Genomic DNA, 22,195 nt, shown 5'->3' with positions numbered 1-22,195 from the left:
AGCACAATGAAATCCAAAGCAATGCACAGCCAGAAGGAGAGGTGGCACTGCAATGTTGTAGACTGGATTGTAGCTCAAATTAATTCATGCAATTAAGGTGAATGGTGTTTTCTTTGATGGAACAATCACAGATTCTGTCCTAGGAAGCACTTTTGTATTTAAAGGCTGAGTCTGAATTAGTGTAACATTCATTGCTGTCACCAGCTATCCATCAGTTCGAGGATGGTGTGTACTCGGGGTTGCCAGTTTCTGCCATGGTTCTTTACGTGACTTAACAGGCTGATTCTCGACCCACAAATTTTTGGGCCCATGTGGCAGAATGTCCCATGAGGTGTTGGGATCCCAAGTGCAGGAACTGCTTCCCTTTCTTTTCTTTTGTGCCACCGTCCAGCCTAACCAAAGTATTTAGATTCAGAAACTTTGAGTGTAACATTATGGGCTGAATCTTCCTCTGGGCTCAGGAAAACCTCATTTTTCTCCGTTTGCAACTGCACATGTGACCCAGGTATGAATTTGCATGCTATTTGTGCCATTTCACAATGGGGTCTGCAGTGCAGTTTGTGAGCCATGCTAGAGTGCTAGAGGAGTGTGGATGTGGGATGGGCTGGTTCAAAGGCCAGCCTCAGTTCTGCAACACCAGCGTCCCAGCTTCCAATAATGTTTACAGGTTACAAAATGTCAACCCCTTCTCTTATCCATACCTCTGATTGCCCATGCCACCCTATGAAATCCCTATGCTCTAATGTTAGCTCAGCTCACCAACGCCTGTTCATGCCACCATTCCCACTACATCTTCTCCATTGCCACTCACCCAGTATGCATATGTATACTCCTTAGTTTTCAAGCAGTCTCAATGGAAAATATTTTACATTCATTGAAAATAAATCTTTCATGATCTAATAAAAGTCCTCATATTATTGATAGCAGTAAAAAATGCATTCTGCTATGTGAAAAAACATTGCGATAGTTGTAATCCTATTAGGTTGCATCAACAAACCAGAAACTACATCCATGTGATAATCTGTGATTAACAGTCATTATTTCTGAGATGAATGGAACACCTATTGTGCTGAAATCTATTAGCACTTGAAACTCAGCCAGGCAATGATAACGGCCACTGCTGGCCAAACATTAGACTGCTCCCCGGCAAGCAAAGAACAGCAGATGCTCATTTCAATTTCAAAATTGAATGCCGATCAGATAAATGGAGCACATGGTTACACTATTTTCAAGAATAGATTTGTTTCAAATGTCAAAAACAATTTTTCTTTACTATGGTTTCTCTGTGTAATGTTTTTTCTCCATTGCAAAAGTACTGTAATGCATGTGATCAAATACATAAGGCCAATTAATGTAAACATCAACTTGCCATGAAAGGTAAGAGTCCTGTGCTGAATTACTGTATTAAAATCACATGTACATTACAATACAGCACATAATAGTGAGATTTGAAGGTGTAGTGACACTTTGCATTTGCCTTTTAGAATGTTTCACCACAGGCTTTCCAATTTCTTCACAAACTCTCAAACTTGGTGTGCTTTTAATGGGATTCCAAAACCCCACACCATCAGACAAAAACAGTGTGCAGGACAAAATATGATTTTTATTCAGGTTTAAAATGGGTAAATTAATTTTAGTGGGAGTGATGTGCGTTTTGCACACTAGTCATTTCTGATGCACAAGAACACCAGAAGAAACCCCAGACAGCCAGAAATGTGAACGACAATTGGATTTTCTCCAAAACAAAATGCGAAATTTGGCCGTTCATGCGCAGAAAGGTGCTTCCCCACCCAGGTGAAAATTCAGCCCCATTGTAGGAACACAAAATTAATTGCCTTTTTGAGTATTGGCAAATATATGAAATGGGCAGGCAGCTACAGTGGAAGTTCATGCCTGAGACACAAAGGCAGGGGAAACTGTTGGGAATGAGGAAAGGTCAGAGCTGTTGAAGAATATTTTGTATTTATCTTTGCAGCAAAAGACAAAAATTGCACAATGCAAATAGAAGGTAATGATGGGGTGAACTGAAATGAAAAGTTTTAAATAATTAATATCAATAGAGAAGAAGTATGAGAGAAACCTCAGGAACTAAACGCCATCAGATCCCATTGCCTGGGTACCTCAGTGCTATGGTTTTAAAAGAGTTAGCTACAGAGATAGTGGGCACGTGGATGATGACTTTTTCAAAATTCTCGAGATTGAGGAACAGTCCCAATGGAATTGAAGTTAGCCAATGTCAGAGACTATTCAAGAAAGAGGGAAAAAAAGAAATCAGAACTACAGACCAGACAGGCTGTGATCAGTCATTGGTAAATTCTGGAATCTATTCTAATGAAGTCGTGATAATGTACTTAGAAAACTGTTGTATGATCAGAAAGTCAACATGGTTTTATGAAAGGGAAATTGTGTTTGACAGATTCATTGATTTTGTTTTAGGATAAATCCAGTTGGGTTTTTAAACTTGTGAATCAATAGATGTAATATACTTGGTTTTCTATAAAACATTCAGTACAATACATCAAAGATTAACATGTAAAGAGAAAGGCTCCTGGGACTGAGGATAATATATTGGGATGTATAGAGGATTGGTTAGCAGACAGGGAGCAGAGAGTTGGGAAAAAACGGGGATTTTATAAGTTGGAAGCCTATGATGAATGGCGTTCCACAAGGATTGGTGCTATGGCATTGACTATTTCCAACTTGTGTTAATGACTTTAGATGAAGAGACTGAGAGTAATGCATCCAAGTTTGTTACCAAAACTAGATGGGAATGTAACATATGAGGAGGACACAAATATCATTGAGTGGCAAGTAGAGTATAACATAGAGTGTGAGGTTATTCAGTCTTGATGGGAGGAAGCTTTTAAATGCTACAGTTCAGAGAGATATGGATGGGGTCATACAAGAAATACAGAAAGTTAACAGAGATGCAACAAACAATGAGGAAGGTAAATTGCATATTGCCTTTTATAATACGAGGATTGGAAATCTGTAACTGACTTTGTAAGTAAACATCAACGATAAGTGTAAGAGTAATTAAATCTTGCTGCAATTGTAAAGAGCTTTTGTGAGACCAGACCTGGAATCTTATGTTGGACAATAGTTCAGTAGATTGTTTCCTGGGCTGAGAAGATGGTGCAATAATAAGAGGCTGAGTTAGTTGGGCCTTTACCCTCTGGAGTTAACAAGTGCAGTGGAGTTGGTTATCCTACCTCCTTCTAGGATGTCTGAATGTGCCTCTAGAATATGCATCTGATCTGCAAATCTTGTAATAGATTAGCCTGTTGCTGTCACTTTGCTTGTGGTAGCACTAATCTTGCTTTTTGGTATCAGGAGCTTAAATACATGTGATACTGTAAATTACTTGTCTGATTAATGGAGTTTTTCATTTCTCTGAATTCCTGAAAATTCTCTGTCTTTCTCATCTGATATCTTGGGTTAAAAGCATCATCTTTTATACTGTTAATTCTCATCTCTTTCAATAGCTTTATTCATATCTTTGATCAATTACTCTGATAGGTCTAGGTCTGTTGGCAGTTATTTCCTTATTTGCAGCAATGTGCTAAAGAGGCATATGCCAAATACTTGTAATGAAAAAATATCTTATTTAGTTGAGAAAAGCCCGGTCATCTAATTAACTATGGTGTCTCCCATGACTTGCATGGGGAATCACTGTTTGACCTCCCTGTAGGACTCACTGAATATGACTCCCTAGGGATTGGTAATTAACTAACCAGGTGGAGCTCGTCTACTGGGCCCTGAATAAAGCAGGCCCAAATGGGCCTGTAATTCTATTATCCTGGTTGGGACCTGTTGTGTTCACCACAGGTTTGTGCTTGTGTTTTTTTGCTTTACTTTATTTTTTTCAATAAAGCACTGTTCCTTTATAGCTAGCTCCTGGAGTTATTGTATTAACCTGTTTAATTTGCCTGGAATATAATTACTTGTAGTAACACAACCTGCAAAGAAATTCAATCTTTTCCCCACTCACTGCTCTGTTCCTCCCCTGTCTATATGTGAAAGTCCTTTTATTTTTAGGTATGAAATCGCAACAGGAGGACAACAACAAGATAAAGGATAGTCACTCTGTGCCTTTTTCTTAATCAACAAAACATTACCCACCATTCAACATCGACAGTCCTGTGCTTTCTATCAGCCACTAACTCTGTAAGACCGTTTCTTGCAGGATTTTGGATTCTCACCATTAACCCTTGAATTCCAAAGAAATTGAATCGGATTGCTAGAATCTAGTTTTCTAGGACACCACTGAGCAATTTAGGGCACTTTACTGACAGTCGTCTGCTCTGAAATAACCAAAAATACATAATGTGCGCCTTTGGGAAACAGATGTTACAAAATTTTCATTCACTGTATCCAATTTATATGACTACAATTCTCTTAGACGGTAGATCGAAGACATACTCATAATTAGTCATTCAAGAGCACATCAATAATGTACACCTGTGTACTTAAACTTTAGTTTCATTAATTTAGTAGGCTTATACCAAGTGGCATTTTGCATCTACGCTGAAGAGGCATGTGGCCTTAACTCAGGAGGGAATTACAATTCTTACATTACATATTTACATATGAAAAAATCAGTTTCATGGTTCCATTTAATTTGTGCTCTGTTTCAATACTTAGCAAAGATGCTTTAATATTTCTGCTCGCTGTGGAACTACAGCATAAAGATAAGGAATGTTCCAAGCTTGATATTCACCCTATGTTGAGTTAACTGATCTCAGTTGGGCAACTACAGTGGTGGCCATTGTGATTGCAAAGTGCACACTAATAGACAACAAGCAAGGATATGATTAATTTTTTATGATCATACAGCCTGCTTATATTGTCTAGTACAATTAATGAATAATGATGATTTGTACAAGGCAGGATGGCTGGACTATATGGACATTACACCGACAGGAGCAGTGTATTAAACAGAAAGGCCTTCCTGTAAAATGTTCCTGTTAAATAAAAGTGTGTGTATTTTTGGCAAAGGAATATTTCAGAGCTATGGAGGGGTTATTTGAGGAATATGACTGATAACAACAAAGGGAAGTGATTGGTGAGGCAAACGCACAGCAGGAAATCTTTGTGTTGCACATTTCTCAGATTCTAAGTCATTGTTTTCCCAGAGCCTTGAAGATTACGCTCCAAGTAGTTTTTATAATGTTTTTACTGCTTTTATAATGTGGGACCTGCTTTTTGAAAACAAGTTATGACATATATTTTCAATAACCACATCGAGGCCGATGAACCATAATCCAGAAGACTTTTGTGAATTTAGGACCTAATTAACTTAGTATCCAATGATTTATAATTCATCCGAAGGGAATGTGTGAAATGAAAATGCTTGTAAAGGGAGGGCTATCTTTTTAACTTGATGCTGTTGAGGGGTTGTGTGGTTGGTGCTGTGAGTAGTTGGAGTTAGGTAGTGTGGAACTTTAGCTTGTGGTTTTAGGCTTATGGCGATGGTCCATTTGAATAATTGGAGTGACCCACATCTATATAAATGCAATACAGATATCTGCATTGCTGTACTACATGCATCTAGGTGCAACATCAAGCTGCTCGAAGGAGAGCGAATAGCCAAATATAACTTTTTAAAAAATTGTCCTGACTGCAGGGAACTTTAGTCAACAATGAGAAGAGAAAACCTGTGGAGCCAACTTTTACCTTGGCAAATTTTCTTAACTTTTTAGACCGACAATGGAATCCATATTGCTCTCAACAGATGTGGAAGCTTCTGCTCAGAAGGAAGCAGAATGGGTGGAATTCATAAGCAATTCTGGTACCTGTGTCTGAGACCCTCAAAACAGAATATAAGTGAACCATGCTGTGGATCAACCTGCCCCACCTCTCCCCAGAATCTGTCCACTTGTGTTTTCAAATTGAGCTCATTCATTTATGTTGCTGAAACTTCTCCCCAAAGAGTTGAAATAAATTTTTCTTTAAATGGAGAAAATCTGCCACTTTGACTTTGCTCAGTGTATGTCCTCCTACAGTTATATAAAATGCTGCAGGAAAAATGTTTTGTTTAATATACTGAATAATTTGTTTTCTCTTTTCCAGTTTTTTGTAGTATCACACATTGATCTTTAGAAGTGGGCAGAAAACCTTTTCTTTGGTGTGTCAGTTCCACAACATGTCTTTCTCTAGACATATTCCTTGGCTTTATTTTCACCTCCCTCCTTGATTCCTACCTCTGTTTGCAGGCCTGGATTTGAAAACTTACTGAGTGCAACATGCCATAACAGTCACAGAGGTTTACAATATGGAAACAGGCCTTCAGCCCAACTTGTTCACGCCAACCTTTTTTTAATAACCAGTAAGCTAATCCCTATTACCCACATTTGGCCCATATCCCTCGATACCCATCTTACCCATGTAACTGTCTCGATGCTTTTTCAAAGACAAAATTGTACCCGTCTTTACTACCACTTCTGGCAGCTTGTTCCAGCTTATGTTGATTCAAATACATGGAGAAACAGTGAGTGTTGATAATCTCACGTATATTGAATTTCAGGGAGTTTATATATCCGATAGAACGAAGGAGTGAAGCTGATGTTTGGTGCTAAAATGATGAACTGCTGAATTAGTCTGAGCTAATGGCTTGCTGATTCCGTATTTTATCTGATTATGCTTCAGTGAAGCACCTTGGGACGTTTTCTGATGTAAAAGTGCTATATAAATGTAAGTTGTTATTGTGGTTATAATTCAGACCTGTCATGTTGTCAGGTTTATAGCATTTCCCAGACAGTTCCCAAATCATGCCATCAGCACTGGCTGATTAAACAAATATATTAAATAACGAGGGAAGTGAGGGGAAACTCAGCATTGAAAGCTCACGAGAGGGGTATGATTCTTTGACAAACGTGTAAATATTTTGTGTCCAAATGAAACCCACAATAACTGGATGACATCTTTTCTGTCTGATAACTGTGAGAATGTCTGTCATTTGGAATGGTTCGCACAACTGCCTCAGGGATCTGAGTTCAATTCCGGCCTTAGGAGACTGTCTTTGTGGAGTTTGCACACTGTCTCTGTGTCTATGTGGGTTTCCTCTAGGTGCTCTGGTTCCCTCCCATAGTCCAAAGATGTGCAGGTTAGGTTGATTAGCTATGCTAAATTGCTCCTTAGTGTCAGGGGAATTAGCAGAGTAATTACATGGGGTTACGGGAATAGGGCCTGGGTGGGATTTTTGTCAGTGCAGGCTCGATGGGCCAAATGGTCTCCTGCACTGTAGAAATTCTATGATTCTATAATTCTATGAATTCGGCGTTAATGAAAGTAAACTAGAAGGCAGCCTTGATGTGACGTCCTTTTGTAGAATCACAAATCGGATCTCAGCAGAGACATTGCTTTTTGAAGGTAACTCTTTGGTTAACAAATTGTTTCTTGCTGCATGCTGAAACTGACCAACTACTGAAGTCTGTTCATGTGGTACATCACAGTGGTTTAAAGATGACTTTTCTCCACCTACAGGTATCCACAGCAATAGCTGAATTCAACAAAATTTTAGCAAGGGATACTTTTCCCTTTCATCAGTTCATCAAGAATGCAATGTGACAAGAACTCGGTCAGAGTTCATCCTGAGATGAATAGCTTTGATTAATTCAAAGCTGTAGTAGAACACAGTACAGATTTTAATCTAACATGGCCACCAAAGTCAGCCAAGCTAGTTGGATCTCCTATCTGAACCTGCCTAAACAGTAAGGAAGCCTCTAATGATACTTAAATGTACGATAATGGGGTTTCTGACCTTCCATGGGAGATAGAAAAAAGCAGGAAACTATAGACCAATGAGCCTAACGTCAGTAGTAGGGAACTTGCTAGAGTCCATTATTCAGGATTTCATAGCACAATATTTGGAAAGCAATGGTATAATCAGACCAAGTCAGTATGGATTTACAAAGGGGAAATCATGCTTGACAAATCGACTGGAATTCTTTGAGGATGTAACTAGCAGGGTTGACGAGGGAGATTTAGACTTTCAGAAGGCTATCAACAAGGTCTCGCATAGCAGATTACTATGTAAAGTTCAAGCACGTGGGATTGTGGATGGTGTTTTGAGATGGATAGAAAGCTGGTGAGCTGACAGCAAGCAAAGAGTTGAATAAATGTTTTTTTTTCTGATTGGCAGGCAGTGACTAGTGGGGTACTGCAGAGATCTGTGCTGGACCTCAACTGTTCACATTACATATTAATGATTTGGATGTGGGAGCAAAATATACTATCTCCAGACTTGCAGATAATAGTAAGTTAGGTGGGACATTGAGCTGTGAGAAGATGCAGAGTTGCTTCAGTGTGGTTTGGGCAGACTGAGTGAGTTGGACCACGTACAGCAAATGCAGTATAATGTGGATAAATGTGAAATTATTCATTTCATTAGCAAAAATAGGAAAGCAAATTATTATTTGAATTGGTGTAAATTGAGAGAGGTGGGTACTCAGTGAGACCTTGGTGCCTCATGCATCAGCCACTGAAGGTTGGCAGTAAAGAAGGCAAATGGTCTGTTGGCCTTCATAGCGAGGATTTGAGTATAGGGATATTTTGCTACAATTATATAGGACGTTGGTGAGGCCACATCTGGAGTATTGTGTGCAGTTTTGGTGTCCTTATCTGGGGAATGATGCTCTTGCTATTGTGGGAATACAGGAAAAGTACACCAGGCTGATTCCTGGGATGACAGGACCGTCATATGAGGAGAGACTAAATTGGTTAGGATTAAATTTATTGAAGTTTAAAAGAGTGAGAGGGGATCTTTTAGAAATTTATAAAATTCTCACAGGATTAGATAGGTAGATTCAGAAAGTATATTTCCGATGGTGGGAGTCCAGAGCTAGGAGTCATGGTTTGAGGATAAGGGATGAACCTTTTAAGGCTGAAGTGAGGAGAAATTTCTTCATCCAGAGAGTGGTGAATCTGTGGAATTCACTACCTCAGAAGGTACTTGAGGCCAAAACTTTGTGTGACTTCAAGAAGGAATTAAATATAGCTCTTGGGATAAAGGGACCCCAAGGGTATGGGGGGGAAGGCGGGATTAGGATATTGAATTTGATGCTCAGCCATGATCGCAATGAATGCAGAGAAAGCTTGAAAGACGAAATGGCCTACTCCCACTTCTATTTTCTATGTATATTTCTAAATAATTATTCCATAATAAAAAAATAAGTGGTTGTATTCATAGCTCACATCAAAAACTGTCTCACTCAAACAAACTGTGAAATGAGAAGCACCCACTATGACAATGATAGGTTGTAAAACCAGTCATGTAGCAGAGATACTTACTGAAAGCCAACAGGCTTTTGTCAACAGCCAGAGTGAAATAGCAAGCACCGATTTAAAAACTGCAGACTTTCAAGGTCAGGAGGTTTAAATGCATTAATGGCTTGATGGTTTAATGGGAGCTAAATGCCTTGACAGCTTGACAGTTCCAATGAATTTATCTATTTTTGCATGCGTCATGTCTCCTTTTAAAAATCTAAAATGTGTCTGACCTATCCAAAAGGAGTCCATGGTTTCTTACCTGTATGAATAAGTATCTTATCTCTCCAAAGAACTCCAGTAAATTTAGACTTTCTCCTGAAAAATGTGAAGCCCTCGACTGGTATTTCAGAAACCTAGGTCATGAAAATTGCATTTTCATTTGTAGCTGCCTCTGTGTGCCACAGATGTGAAAACTACAACTTGCCCCGTTCATCCCCTCGAATCCCAGGTTCAAGGCAGGACTTTTGAAATTGAGAACCCAGTGTTATTTTGGCTGAGCCAGAGACCCTGTACATCCCTGCAAAAATTTAGACCTTACTCATCCTGCAGTTATTTTAAGCCTTGCAACCTCCACCAGCTGTGCAGCTCCCCTGACATTTTTCAACTTGCATATTCTAATCAGATTATATTCTTAACCACCCATATTCCCATTTTAGCATTGGTGCCAGAGGATCCTGATGCCCAGCCCCGCACTTTGGAATCCCTTTACTGAACTCATTCACCTCTCTGCATTTCACTTTTCATTCCCTCTGTAAAATCTTTCTCAAATCCAATCATTTTGACTAAGCATTTCATCACCCCTGGGTTGACACATGTCCTTTGTCTCTATTCTACCCTTCACTCCCACCAGCCCCTTACTCATCATCACCCTCACATAAAGTACCTTGCGTCATTTGCTAAGTTAAGTATGCTACATAAATGCAATTAATTGACTGGAATGGATTTTTAAATGTCATGTTATAATTAGCTTACCATTGTCTATTCTTAATCAATACTGATCATATTTAATGTTTAAAAGAAGATTTAGATCGAAGACTGAATAAGTTTTGTTTTGGACTGCTATACTTTCCTTTCTACCACAATCTGAATACTCTAGTAAGGCAAAAAAGAACAATTATTCCTCCAACAATTAACTTGTTAACATTTGAGGGATGATCAAGTGCATTTCCTTTTTTGAAACCACCCAGTTCTAGAGTTGAAACAACAGTGAGAAGGCCCTGACCTGATTGATGATGCTGCAGCTCATTCCACTGAGCCCGTTGATGCAAGAACCAATGGATTCAGGCCTCCATTTTTCCACTCCACTGGTTTAGAATAACTCAAAATCTTTTTAATAACATGTTAATCTTACACAGTCAGAGGATTCTATTTTATAAATACAATCCTGCAACTCATCATCAGACTGCGGGCTCCATTTCTCCTCAGCTGTCAATTTTTTTAAATAGATTTCTTTGGCAAACTAGCTGATAACATAATGATTTTTACGTAAAAAGTCTTTTTTTCCCTCCTACATTACATGCATAATCTACATCTGAATAACCATCCGTGTCAGTTGGGATTGGGATGTAATAAATAATACTCTGTGGGAAGTGTTTTTTGTGACACGGCACAATGACAACGTTGTTATTCATCGTATAACTTGCTGGCAGCATGCGTATGCTGAAATGTAGAAAGTTGCTAATTTTGCAATCTTGTTCATAATAAAACAGCCTTAACTCTGTGCCTCTTAATGAAAACACAATTAACTATGTTTAATATACCCGAAGGCAAATAGCTTAGCTCCTCACTTAGCCTTTGTTACTGCTGCTTGACAAAAGCTGTCTTAGAAGTTGCTCATCATCAGTAGCTTCTCCAGAAGTTGGGTCGTGGGTTGTTGTGTTTTTGGCTTTGTATCTCCTTGGACTTAGTCAGAGACGGACTTGCACAAAGTTCAGCAGAGCAATGGTTCTCATAATGTAGTCCGTGGGCTGATCTAAAATACCATTCACAGACACAGTTTCCTGGCCTTGGCCATCCAAGGACTTGACGGATTCCTCATCTGACATCACATAACTGGACCAGCTTCAGTACAAGTCAACATAAGTGTGAGCAACAACAGTGTACAGTTATAAGCAAGATTTGTTTTATTCTTTGAACATACAATCGTGAGATTGGATTTTCAAACTTCTGGAGCTGAATATGGAGCCTGACACAAGACTGAAGCTCTCCAGCTGGGAACTAGACATCATCTCATTTGTGTCTCCTCAAAAGCAAGAGTCATTCTTCCATTAATTCTGATTTTTTTTGCAGTGGAAGAGAAAGCAGGTGGGTCCTTGGAGGACCTCAGATTGCTGAGCCAGGAATAGTTGCCCAATGTGGCTGTGGGGAGGAAAAGTGCTTCAACTCCTCTTGCCCCATCAGTAATGCCGGAAACAGACATGTTTCATCTAGCAGCTCTTATCTCCCCTCAATTGTCAGAGTTTCTGATATCCTGTTAGCCAGTGTTAAAGCTGGGAGAAAAGCAAGATTCTAGGCATGTAGCCGCCTTAAACTATTTAAATGATAGATGCACCTGTTGAAGTTGGCTACCCACCATCTGCTCTGCCACTATTAAAACCTAAAGAGAATAGGATTGAGATGGGTAGGGTCCAAGCATGTATTTTAAATGCCCATGCATCCATACCCACCTGTTTTGGAATGTGAGGTTGGAAGTACAGGGTTAAAATGATCAGTTCTGATGGTCTGACAAACCCTTCATAGTTCTACTTCGAGTAATCTGTAAGCCTTAATAATTTATTGCTGTCTAGAATCATAGAATCTAGAATGCAGAAGGAGACTGCTTAGCCCATAAAGCCTGCACCGAAAATAGTCCCACCCAGCTGTTATTCCCATAACCCCACATATTTATCCCGCTAGTTACCCTGATACTAAGGGGCAATTTATCATGGTCAATCAGCCTGATCTGCACATCTTTGGAGTGTAGGAGGAAACCATAGCACTTGGAGGAAACCCACGCAGACATGGGAGAACGTGCAAGCTCCAGACAGACAGTGAACCAAGGTCTCTAGTGCTGTGAGACAGCAGTGCTAACCACTGCGCCACCATGTCGCCAGTCAAAAACCTGTATTTCCTGAAATTTATTAATAGAGTTTCATGCTGATGAAAGGTTTATAGGTAATCAGTGTTCTATTTCAGAATGCCAGATGGTGAAGAATAGAATTGGATCCAATCTTTACACACATTTATAAGCTTTACAGAGATGTACAATATAAACATCCACCTCCTCACTGAGCAACCACAGTTCATCTCTTCCTATTTATAGGAGCACAAGTGAATCCCTGATTAACGCCTACCACCTGCATATGCCTAATATACAATTAACAAATTCCCTTCTCCCTCTTTAAACAAAGAGTAGAGGTGATACATACAACCAAGATCTCAAAACAAATCAAAGACTTCCATATTTCTGTATTAAACACTGTATTGCAAGATGTCTCTCCTATGGGACTCCTAACATTTTATCATACAAGAATTTATTTTTGCTAAGCAAATTGACATTCTGACAATTGCTGAATTGTACACACCCATTTGATTGTAGAGGTTTCCTTTCTTGCCAGTGTTTGTTTCAGGACCACAAGGTGGAATTGTCACCTTTTCTCATTCCCACTTTTTGTAGAGTGTTTGTTATCTCCAGTGAACCGATATCTACAGAGCATTCAATGACTGTACTACATTAGTACACCCCTGTATAAAATGTCACTTAAAAAGTTTGAGAAATAGAATCGCACGTCCTTTGGCTCCACAAAGCCAATGTTTCAGCAGCCGGAATACATTTAACAATCTAGTTAAAGAGACAACGTTTCCCATTCTCCCTATCACATTATTATGAAATCAGATGCAGTAGGATACCCATAAGGAATATCAACATGTGAAGAAACATCATGAAAAATGACTAGTTTAGGTTGCCTGAAGATGGGAATTTGTGAATGTATTTATCCAGATTTAATTATTTTAATTCATTATTTGTTCTTAAAGTATTCTTTACTTCAGTATTTCATCGTATGACTTAATTCCAACACATCAAACCTAGCATTTGCTCCAGACTGAAGGCCCAATCAGTTCAACTGACCAATCAATCTTTGCACTTGATGTGTCTCCATAAATATAATATAATTTTACTGTCTTGGCCCAGTACGATTAACTGGAATGGGAATAATAGGATCCATTCTACTCTAATCTTACTAACAACAGATTTCTCAAATTCTGCAGTAACACTTCAAGAGAAATTATCAACTTGCATTATCCAAATACCTGGAAGTTTTCTGCATATTCCAAAAATCATTGTATTTTTAGTTGAACACGACCTTCTTAAGTAAAACAGATTACAGCAACAAATACCTCACTCCATAAACATCATTCAGGCATTGTGGTGGGTTGGGGGAGGGGGTTGGCCTGTTGGAAGGATCAGGACTACAGGGGTGTCGGGATTGCAGAGGGGGGGGAGGGATCAGGAGATCAGGGCTACCGGTGGGGTGGGGGGGCAAAGTGGGGCACCAGTGCGGTCGAGGCTGGCCCAGACATGTTCTGGGGGCCAGCTAATGGGCCGTGGGGAGTCGGAGGGCCTGGGGATAAGGGGGTGCGGGACAGCTGGCCAGTGATCGGAAGGTTGGCAGAGAACAGCCAGTGTGCATGCGCTGATGTCGGCGCTGACAGATCAGTGCATGTGCAGTGGCCCGCTCAGCGCTTTTCTGCCGGCTTCTTCAGTGGGAATTGACCCCACTACCTGAATTTTCACATGATTTACACTGGTGCACTCTGCAGTGCACAGTGTGTGGGAGGTTCATTTTGAAACCCTTGCTGAAAAAAACCAGTGGGATTTACTCCAGTTTTTGCACAAATCTGATACTTAGAATTTTTTTGGGAGAATTGCCCCCCACGTTTGTATTTGCACCATCTGATTAAGAGGAGTTTAAATATGAATCCCGTAGACCAGAAGAGTGTTTTCTGGCTATGGGTTATATGCATGTCTTTTAGGAGCTATTTCTGTTTTGAATAAAATGTTTGGATTGCAGGATGGGACCTGTGTAACTTGGCCAAAAGCAGATTTATGACCAGCCTGTTAATCCTTCCAGTATGCTAGATGGCAGGAGGTAAGAGCAGGAGAATTTCCTGGACAACCATGCGTCAGAAGGCAATGGTAAACCACTGCGTTATTTCCCCAAGCATATTCATCGGCCAATGCAATGGAGGTTCATCGTCATCAATGCCCTCTTATGGCAAGGTACCTGAAGGAGGAGGAGGAAATTGTTCTTAGCAAATGTTTCAGTAGGTTTAGTAATTTCTAACTTCTCTTTATTTACCTGTGGCTGCTACAGTTTTTAGACAAAGATTGATAATGTCCTGTAAAATGGCCCTGAGTCACTTCTTGTTAGATTAACTGGTTTATTATTCACATTCTAATGATTTGGTGAGTCATCAAGGCCATTTTGCCGAAAGATCTTTTAATAAAATTGTTATTTATGGAATTTTGATTATACAATAAGAATATTGATTTTATTAATAATCAACTAATTCATAGTTTTAGCTCTTAATTGGTATCAGAAATAATGGAGGAGAAATTCAGCACGTTAGTGTTTTTTTTCCACTGAGTACCCTCACAATTCCGTGATGGCATCTGTGGTGTATACATGCACATTTGAAGGATGAATCATGGCTGGATGCCACACTGATGAGGGGAGTAGTGTACATGCAGTGAATGTGTGTCAAATGTTTGCAGAACAAGCAGATCGTTGTGCCACTCAGTGTGCATTGCTATTATGAAACTGGTGGTGCCATTTTCAACATCATTTCGAACCAATGCCCTCTCTTAACCTCACACAATTAAACACATGCTCAGCAGCAGGAAGGACCTTTGTCTTAACCACCCACCACTTCCCTCCTCCACCAGTGCTATTTAAGTGAGACATCAGCCACCTAAATGGTAGCCGCTGTTTGATTTCCGCTGGCTTTTGCTTCAAACCTACAAGTGTTTTGCACTTTCCCCAGTTGCTTCAGGTTGCAAAACTCTATACAGAGTGGTACGGCAAATGTCGAAAGCCTTTTTTGACTTCAAGGATGCAACTTAAAGTTGCTTCCGTAAAAGTTGCTGACTAGTAGGCATTCCCCTTTGGGTCACAGAATGACTTGGAGAATGAGCAAAAGCCATACAGAGCAGGAAAGTCAGATGAATAGGAGGGTGAAAAGCTCTCGGCAGAGGGCCACATCCACCAGGGTGCTCAAGGAGCAATCTTTCTGCATCAACTTCAGTGAGGAATAATGTGTGAAATGCATGTGCTTCAGTAAGGACATCTCATTGAAATTTGCCATCAGCAACTTCCGAGCAGGGCAAGGACTGCATTGTCAGTGCTGGTTAAACTGATCTTTTACGTGTCTGGCCACTTCTAAGTTTGAGCTGGAAATATTTGCAACAACTTGCAATTTATATCCACTGTTGCATTAGGGAGGTCAGTCAGCCTATCAAAAAAGAAGCTGAATATTTTACTGTCCTCTGCCAGAGAGAAGCAGGTAGATCGAGCATATGGTTTCAGTAGGATTGTAGGCTTCCCTGTGGTGAAGGGTGCTACTGACTGTGTACACCTCACCTTCCATCCGCTGCATGCCAAGTCTGCTATTATCCTGAAATGGATACACGCACACCATCAATGCCTAGCTGGTGTGTCACCATAGGCATTAAATCAATGCCCACTGTCCTGGCAGCAGTCACAATATCTTCATTGTACAGAAGACTGCTGTCCCATCTTCGTTTGAGCGTACACTACAATCTAGCAAAATGTACCAACTGGGCAAGAAGGGCTCTTCACTGATGGCAAGGTTGATTGCTCCAGTGTGCAACCATGCAAATGTGGACAACATGCATGCAATGAAAGCCATGCAGCCATATCAAATGCGATTAAGCAGACCATTGGGTGCGATAAAGCACTGCTTCTGCTGCCTGGGCTGCTCCCAAGGAGTTCTGCTGTACATGGCAGAATGGGCACTAAGGTTCTGCTTGCTTGCTGTGCAATGTCACCATCATGAGGGGACAACCCTTGCGATCAGCAGTGGAGTAGGAATAAAAAGTGGAAGGGAGGAGGCAATGTAGAAGGCCCCTTTCTGCTTGGGCTGTCAATGAAAATCCCATCCAAGTGTATATGTGAATAAACACAACCCAAATTTCCCCAAGCCCAACAGCCCCTCACCTTACTTTCTCTCCATTACTGACCATTACTGCATCTACTTGGCCACAAAAGCCACCAGAAAATAAACACTGCAGCATACATTTATAGATCAAATAATGTCACATTGCATAAAAAGGTCAACTAATCAGCCTTGGGTATATCTTTAGTGAAAGGATGTTGTAGGACAAGAAGAGGATAAAAGTAGGAGCTTAATAATTGTGTTATTTGCAGCTTCTAAATCAGAAGCGAATGTGGCTTGAGCAGGAACTGTGATGAGAGAAGACAGATTAAATATAAAGATACCATTGTCTTTGATAGTTTCGGTCCTGCTGTTGGCCATGACCTCAGGAATGACTGAACTAGTAGTGGCTAGCATCATTTCCTCCTCTTACAGGTGTGCCAGTCCTATCATCATCTCTGGAGTCTGGTTTCACATCAGAGGAAAGTGTGTCAGTAAGCATGGTTCAATCTGCTAGGCCGATGTGGTTGTCTTGGTTGAATAGCTGGTAATGTTTACAAGCTGGGAAATGTATGTGAGGCTTGTAGCAGTGCTGAGTGTGTGAGGGTGAGGCAGTGCTTTTAATGTTAGATCGGAGGTTTGATTGACAGAAATTGTTTGTCGGTGAATGATGGGGGTGTAGTGAATTGAGCAGTGTAATGTGCGAGGCTAATGGCGGAGTTGGTGAGATATGGCAATTGATACATTCACTCATCATGACCAGTCATGTGAGGTCATTGAACTTCTTGTGGCACAGTGTCCAGATCCAGGGGCCTGACCCCTGACATTGATATTGATCTCAATGGCTACCTGCTGCCTTGTGACTGGGTGTTTTGTGGATGGAGGCCATTAAGCTGTGTAAGGAAATTCTTACATGCACCTGCAGATTCAAATGTAACAAATGTATCATCTACATATTAGAAATATGCAAGGGGCTGGAAGTTAAGTGTCATTCCGTCAAAGAGGCTTTTCATGTAGAAACTGGTAAAAATATTGGCGAGAGCTGAACAGAGAGGATCCCATGGCAACATCATCTAGATGAAAATCTTCAACAGCTTGTCTCTTTTTCTCAGTGGGACTGTCGTATGGATGGTTACTAGCTTTGTGGGAAATTGGATTGCAGAAGCTATAATCTCATGACACATGAGATGGTGAGTGATGAGCTAGTTATGGGGAAGCGTGCCTAAGCCATAGAAATAGTTTTATTCCTATTGGGTTGCTTCTATTTAGCATTCTTGCTATTTGGACATGAAATCAACATGATGGTGTTAACTTTTCTTTCTCCTCTATTCGTGACAGTAAAATATATCCTCCACTTGTGGGGGACACACAATTGGGAAAATGGTATCATAAGAGCATGGCACCCAGCATCAATAATACTTTGTCTTCACTCAGTGCTTAGCTTTGCTGATGGAGTGTGATGGAGACATATGTTTCCACTCTTGAATTGTATTTGCAAATGAAAAAGACAAATATTTTGTACTTTATTCTGCCCTTTTAAGCTTGCCTTGAGCTGGGGAGGACAGTTTGCATTGTTGGCTGGCCATGGATGGGAAGCTTTGAATTTGACATATCTGACTGTGAATTGTGTCACTGCACTAACATAGAGCTCTGCATGTTCTTGCTTGCACACATACAAAGCTGCCCTTCTGGCTGCTGACTATTTAGTTTATTTAAATGAGTATGAGCAAAAGACCCAATTTTTATCAAAATATTTAACAGGTTTTACCAATGCTTAAGCACTTAATAAATGTCATAAACTATTGGAGGACCTTTTAAAATCATTGCTCAATAATGGAGTCCTTGGAAGCTTGTTTAAGGACATCTTCAGAATTGACTTCCCAGTATCATTAACATTACAAATATGAAATCTATTTGCCATGTGCTTAGAGACTCCATTGTCAAAAACTGAGCTGCAGTTGGCTAGATTTACTTTCCCATTGCTATGATGTAGGATTTATCCCTATAGCATTTATATTCCATTGCAGATAAATTTGCTGGTAGTACTCATCACTGTAACAGTTTTCATCATTTGCCTTTAATTTTCTATCTCCATATGAGTATACGAATTAGGAGCAGGAGTAGGCTACATGGCCCCTCGAACCCATACACCATTTAGCAGAATTATGCCTAGCTCTGATAACTGTGCACACTTTATCAGCAATCTGCTGACCTCTACCATGAAAATATTTTAAGACTCTGCTTCCACTACCCTTTAAGGAAGGGAGTTTCAAAGACTCACTACCCAATGAGAGAAAAAAATTCTTCTCATCTCGATCTTAGTGGATGAATGTTTATTTTCAGATAATGACCCTTAGTTCTAAGTTCTCCCACAAGATTCTCCCATCATTTCCACATTCACTCTGCCAAGAATCCTCAGTTTCTGAAAGGTTTCAACCAGTTCTTATTCTTCTAAACTCGAGTGGATAAAACCTAGCCTTACCAATTTTCCTTTCGAAGGCAAGCCACCATTTCAGATATTAGTCTAGCAAACCTTCTCTGAACTGCTTTCAATGCAATCTCCTCACTTAAATAAGGAGACCAGTAATGTACATCGTGCTCCAGATGTGGTTTCACCCAGTGACCCGTACAACTGAAGCATAACCTCCCTACTTTTATATTCAATTCCCTTTGTATAAAATGAGAACATTCTATTCGCTTTACTAATTACTCATTGTACATGTACATTAGGCTTTGGCGATTCACGCACCCAGACACCTCTGAATTTCAGAGCTCTGCAATCTCTCATCATTCAGACAACATGTTTTGTTTATGCTTTGATGTGGCACCTTATCAAATATCTTTTGAAAGTCTGAAGGGTAGAGGAAATTTAAGAGTGAAGTGCCTTGTGACTGGTACAATCCTACAAGACATGTCATCCTAACCTCAAACAATTCTTTGGACAGTAGCATATTCTCAGCACTTGACTATAAATAAAGTCATTTTAGTTACTATGGCTTGCAACAGTTAATGACCCACCTAAAGTTTTGCTGGTATATTTAACATTATACATGGCCCATGTGGTGTCAGATCATGTTGTGAGCATGGAAACATTGGGTTTTCTAGGATTTCCCAAAATACAGAATTTCTGAGACATTGGGTGCAATTTTCCCTCCCTGCTACATTACTTGACCAGTGTAACAAGGTGGTAAATTCCAATGGGACCCAAAAAATTGGATTTGCACCCAGCGTCTGGCAGATCGTGATTCTCCAGGAAGACGACGTGAAGCTGATTTAAATATTCAGCAGCTCATTTCAGTCTGTTTAGTGAGTTCCAGACACTTTTTTTTATTTATTAGTGTCACAAGTAGGCTTACATTAACACGGCAAGGAAGTTACTGTGAAAATCCATTTGGCTCTCCAACTTCACAACAGGAATCGTAGTTGGTCCCCAGCAATGGGGGGCCAGATCTATGGACTCACCAGTGGGATTGGAGGCCATTGAGGCCCTTGTGAAATCAGGAGCAGGGGGCAGTTCCCCTTGCTGGAACTGCCAGCCCAGAACCCTGGCAGTGGAGGCCAGCACCCTGGCAAACTGACAGTGCCCACTGGACACTGGGCAGTACAAGGGGCATGGCTTGAGGGGGTGGGATTTCAAATGTTGGGGCCAAATGGGGGGAATAGCAGGGGAGGGAAGGGTGTACACCATGGAATAGGGGCTAGGGGTTGGGGCTGCCGATCGGCAGGGGGAGGGAGGCAGTGGTTGGGATTCCAATTGGAAGGCCGGCAATCAGGTTGAGGGGGGATTCCAATTGGGAGGCCGGTGATCAGAGAGAGGTGGTGATTGCATGGCAAGCAATGTCAAGGTGGGCAGCTATTCCTAAGGGGGAAAAGCCCACGTCCGTGAAGAAGGGGATGTCAGCTGATCCACCAGCATACTGGGAAATCAGAGGCATGCACAATGGCCACTTGAGCACGCTGCTGCTGGCCTTTCTGGCAGATTCAGGCTCCAGCTGCTGCCCTTATTAGCCTGGTTCAACTGGCAGCCATTGTATTGCACTGAGTGCCATAAATCACTGAGGCTCAGCTCATCAACAAAACAAGTGGGAACATCTCCTGTATTCCCGCCCGTTGGACACAGAATTATTTTGTGAAAATTGCCCCCATTATTCTTACACATACACTCATTGATTTTGGATTTGTGTGGGGCTGGATGCAGTAATGGGGCAGGGGGATGAATCTGCTTTGGGACCTAAAAGAAAATGTCATGTAACTGTCACCTGTTGGATTCCGGCCGCCGGGCGGGGGCTGTGTGTGTGAGGGGGACAATGGCATGACTGACACCCCCATTCCCCCCTCCTCGGGTCAATGTTGAATCAGGAGAGGCTCAAGGCCCTGAGCCTGGTGGCGGGGGCCGCGGCCGGCGTGGCCTCAGGCTTCCTGGGCATCTACTGCATCTGGCGAAGTCACAAGAGCCGCCTGGTGCTGGAGGGCCTGGGCCGGGAGGGGGGTCACCAGGCCCAGGCCCAGGCCCAGGCCTCACCGGCCAACGGGCCCACCGACGAGCAGCTGGAGATACGCTGGCACCTGGACTCCATCCAGAGCTGCCTTGACGGCCTGAAGAACGAGGTGTCCTCCCTCAAGGAGTGCATCCAGTCCATTGTGGAGAGGCAGAGCGGCGTGAGGAAACCCAAGAGCTCCCGCAAGAAGAAGAGGCGATACGAGGCCAAGAGGGACAGCGACGACTCCACCGAGTCCGTCTCCATCTACTTCACAGCGAACGCGGGCAAAGCCTCAGACAGCGAGAGTGAGGCGGGGTCAGTTACAGATGTTGCTGCAGGAGGGCTGGGGGAGGCTAAGGGGACATCCCTCCCAACATCCACCTTATTCACTGTGTGTCTTGGGGCTCCAGGGGAGGATAAGGGCTATGTGGACATCCTTGCTGCTGCCTCCCAACATCGGCCTTCATAGCGAGGGGGATTGAATATAAAAGTAGGGAGGTCTTGCTGCAGCTGTATAGGGCATTGGTGAGGCCGCAGCTGGAGTACTGTGTGCAGTTTTGGGCGCCGCACCTGCGGAAGGATATTTTGGCCTTGGAGGGAGTGCAGAGGAGGTTTACTAGGCTGATACCGGAGTTGAGGGGGCTGAGCTATGAGGAGAGGCTGAATAAACTAGGCTTGTACTCGTTAGAGTTTAGAAGAATGAGGGGAGATCTCAGTGAGACGTATAAGATGATGAATGGGATGGATAGGATAGAGGTGGAGAGACTCTTCCCGCTCAAAAGAGACAGTAGGACTAGGGGGCACAGCCTCAAGATAAAGGGGGGGCGGTTTAGAACGGAGTTGAGGAGGAACTTCTTCACTCAAAGGGTGGTGAATCTCTGGAATTCTCTGCCCGTTGAAGTGGTGGAGGCTGCCTCGCTAAATATTTTTAAGAAGCGGGTTGATGGGTTTCTGATAAGAGAGGGGATTAAGGGTTATGGGGAGAGGGCGGGAAAGTGGAACTGAGCCACGACAGATCAGCCATGATCTTATTGAATGGCGGGGCAGGCTCGAAGGGCCAGATGGCCTACTCCTGCTCCTATTTCTTATGTTCTTATGTTCTTATGTCAGCTATCTGCCCCTAGGAGCTGCCAGGCACTCAGAGTGCCTGTGTCTCAGCAGTGATGCTGGAATCTTTGGTCACTGCAGGGCCCACCTGGAGGGGAAGGAAGATATATTGATGGATCTGCACCCTCACAACCAGATAAGTGGGATCTGAGGATGCCATGACTAGTCAGGTGGACCCTGGT

General features: G+C 41.8%; 1 protein-coding gene across 7 annotated transcripts in view; it reads left to right on the top strand.

Annotated features, from left to right (window-relative positions):
- dmd (dystrophin) overlaps window positions 1–22,195 on the top strand; it is a 1,714,977-nt gene that overhangs the window by 184,925 nt on the left and 1,507,857 nt on the right. The window lies entirely within an intron of this gene.

Source organism: Carcharhinus amblyrhynchos, chromosome 15 (genome assembly GCF_965287045.1).
Source record: "Carcharhinus amblyrhynchos chromosome 15, sCarAmb.v2.hapA, whole genome shotgun sequence".
NCBI classification, from domain to species: Eukaryota; Metazoa; Chordata; class Chondrichthyes; order Carcharhiniformes; family Carcharhinidae; genus Carcharhinus; species Carcharhinus amblyrhynchos.
Note: the sequence above shows the minus strand (reverse complement) of the source record. Positions and strands in the feature narration are given on the sequence as shown.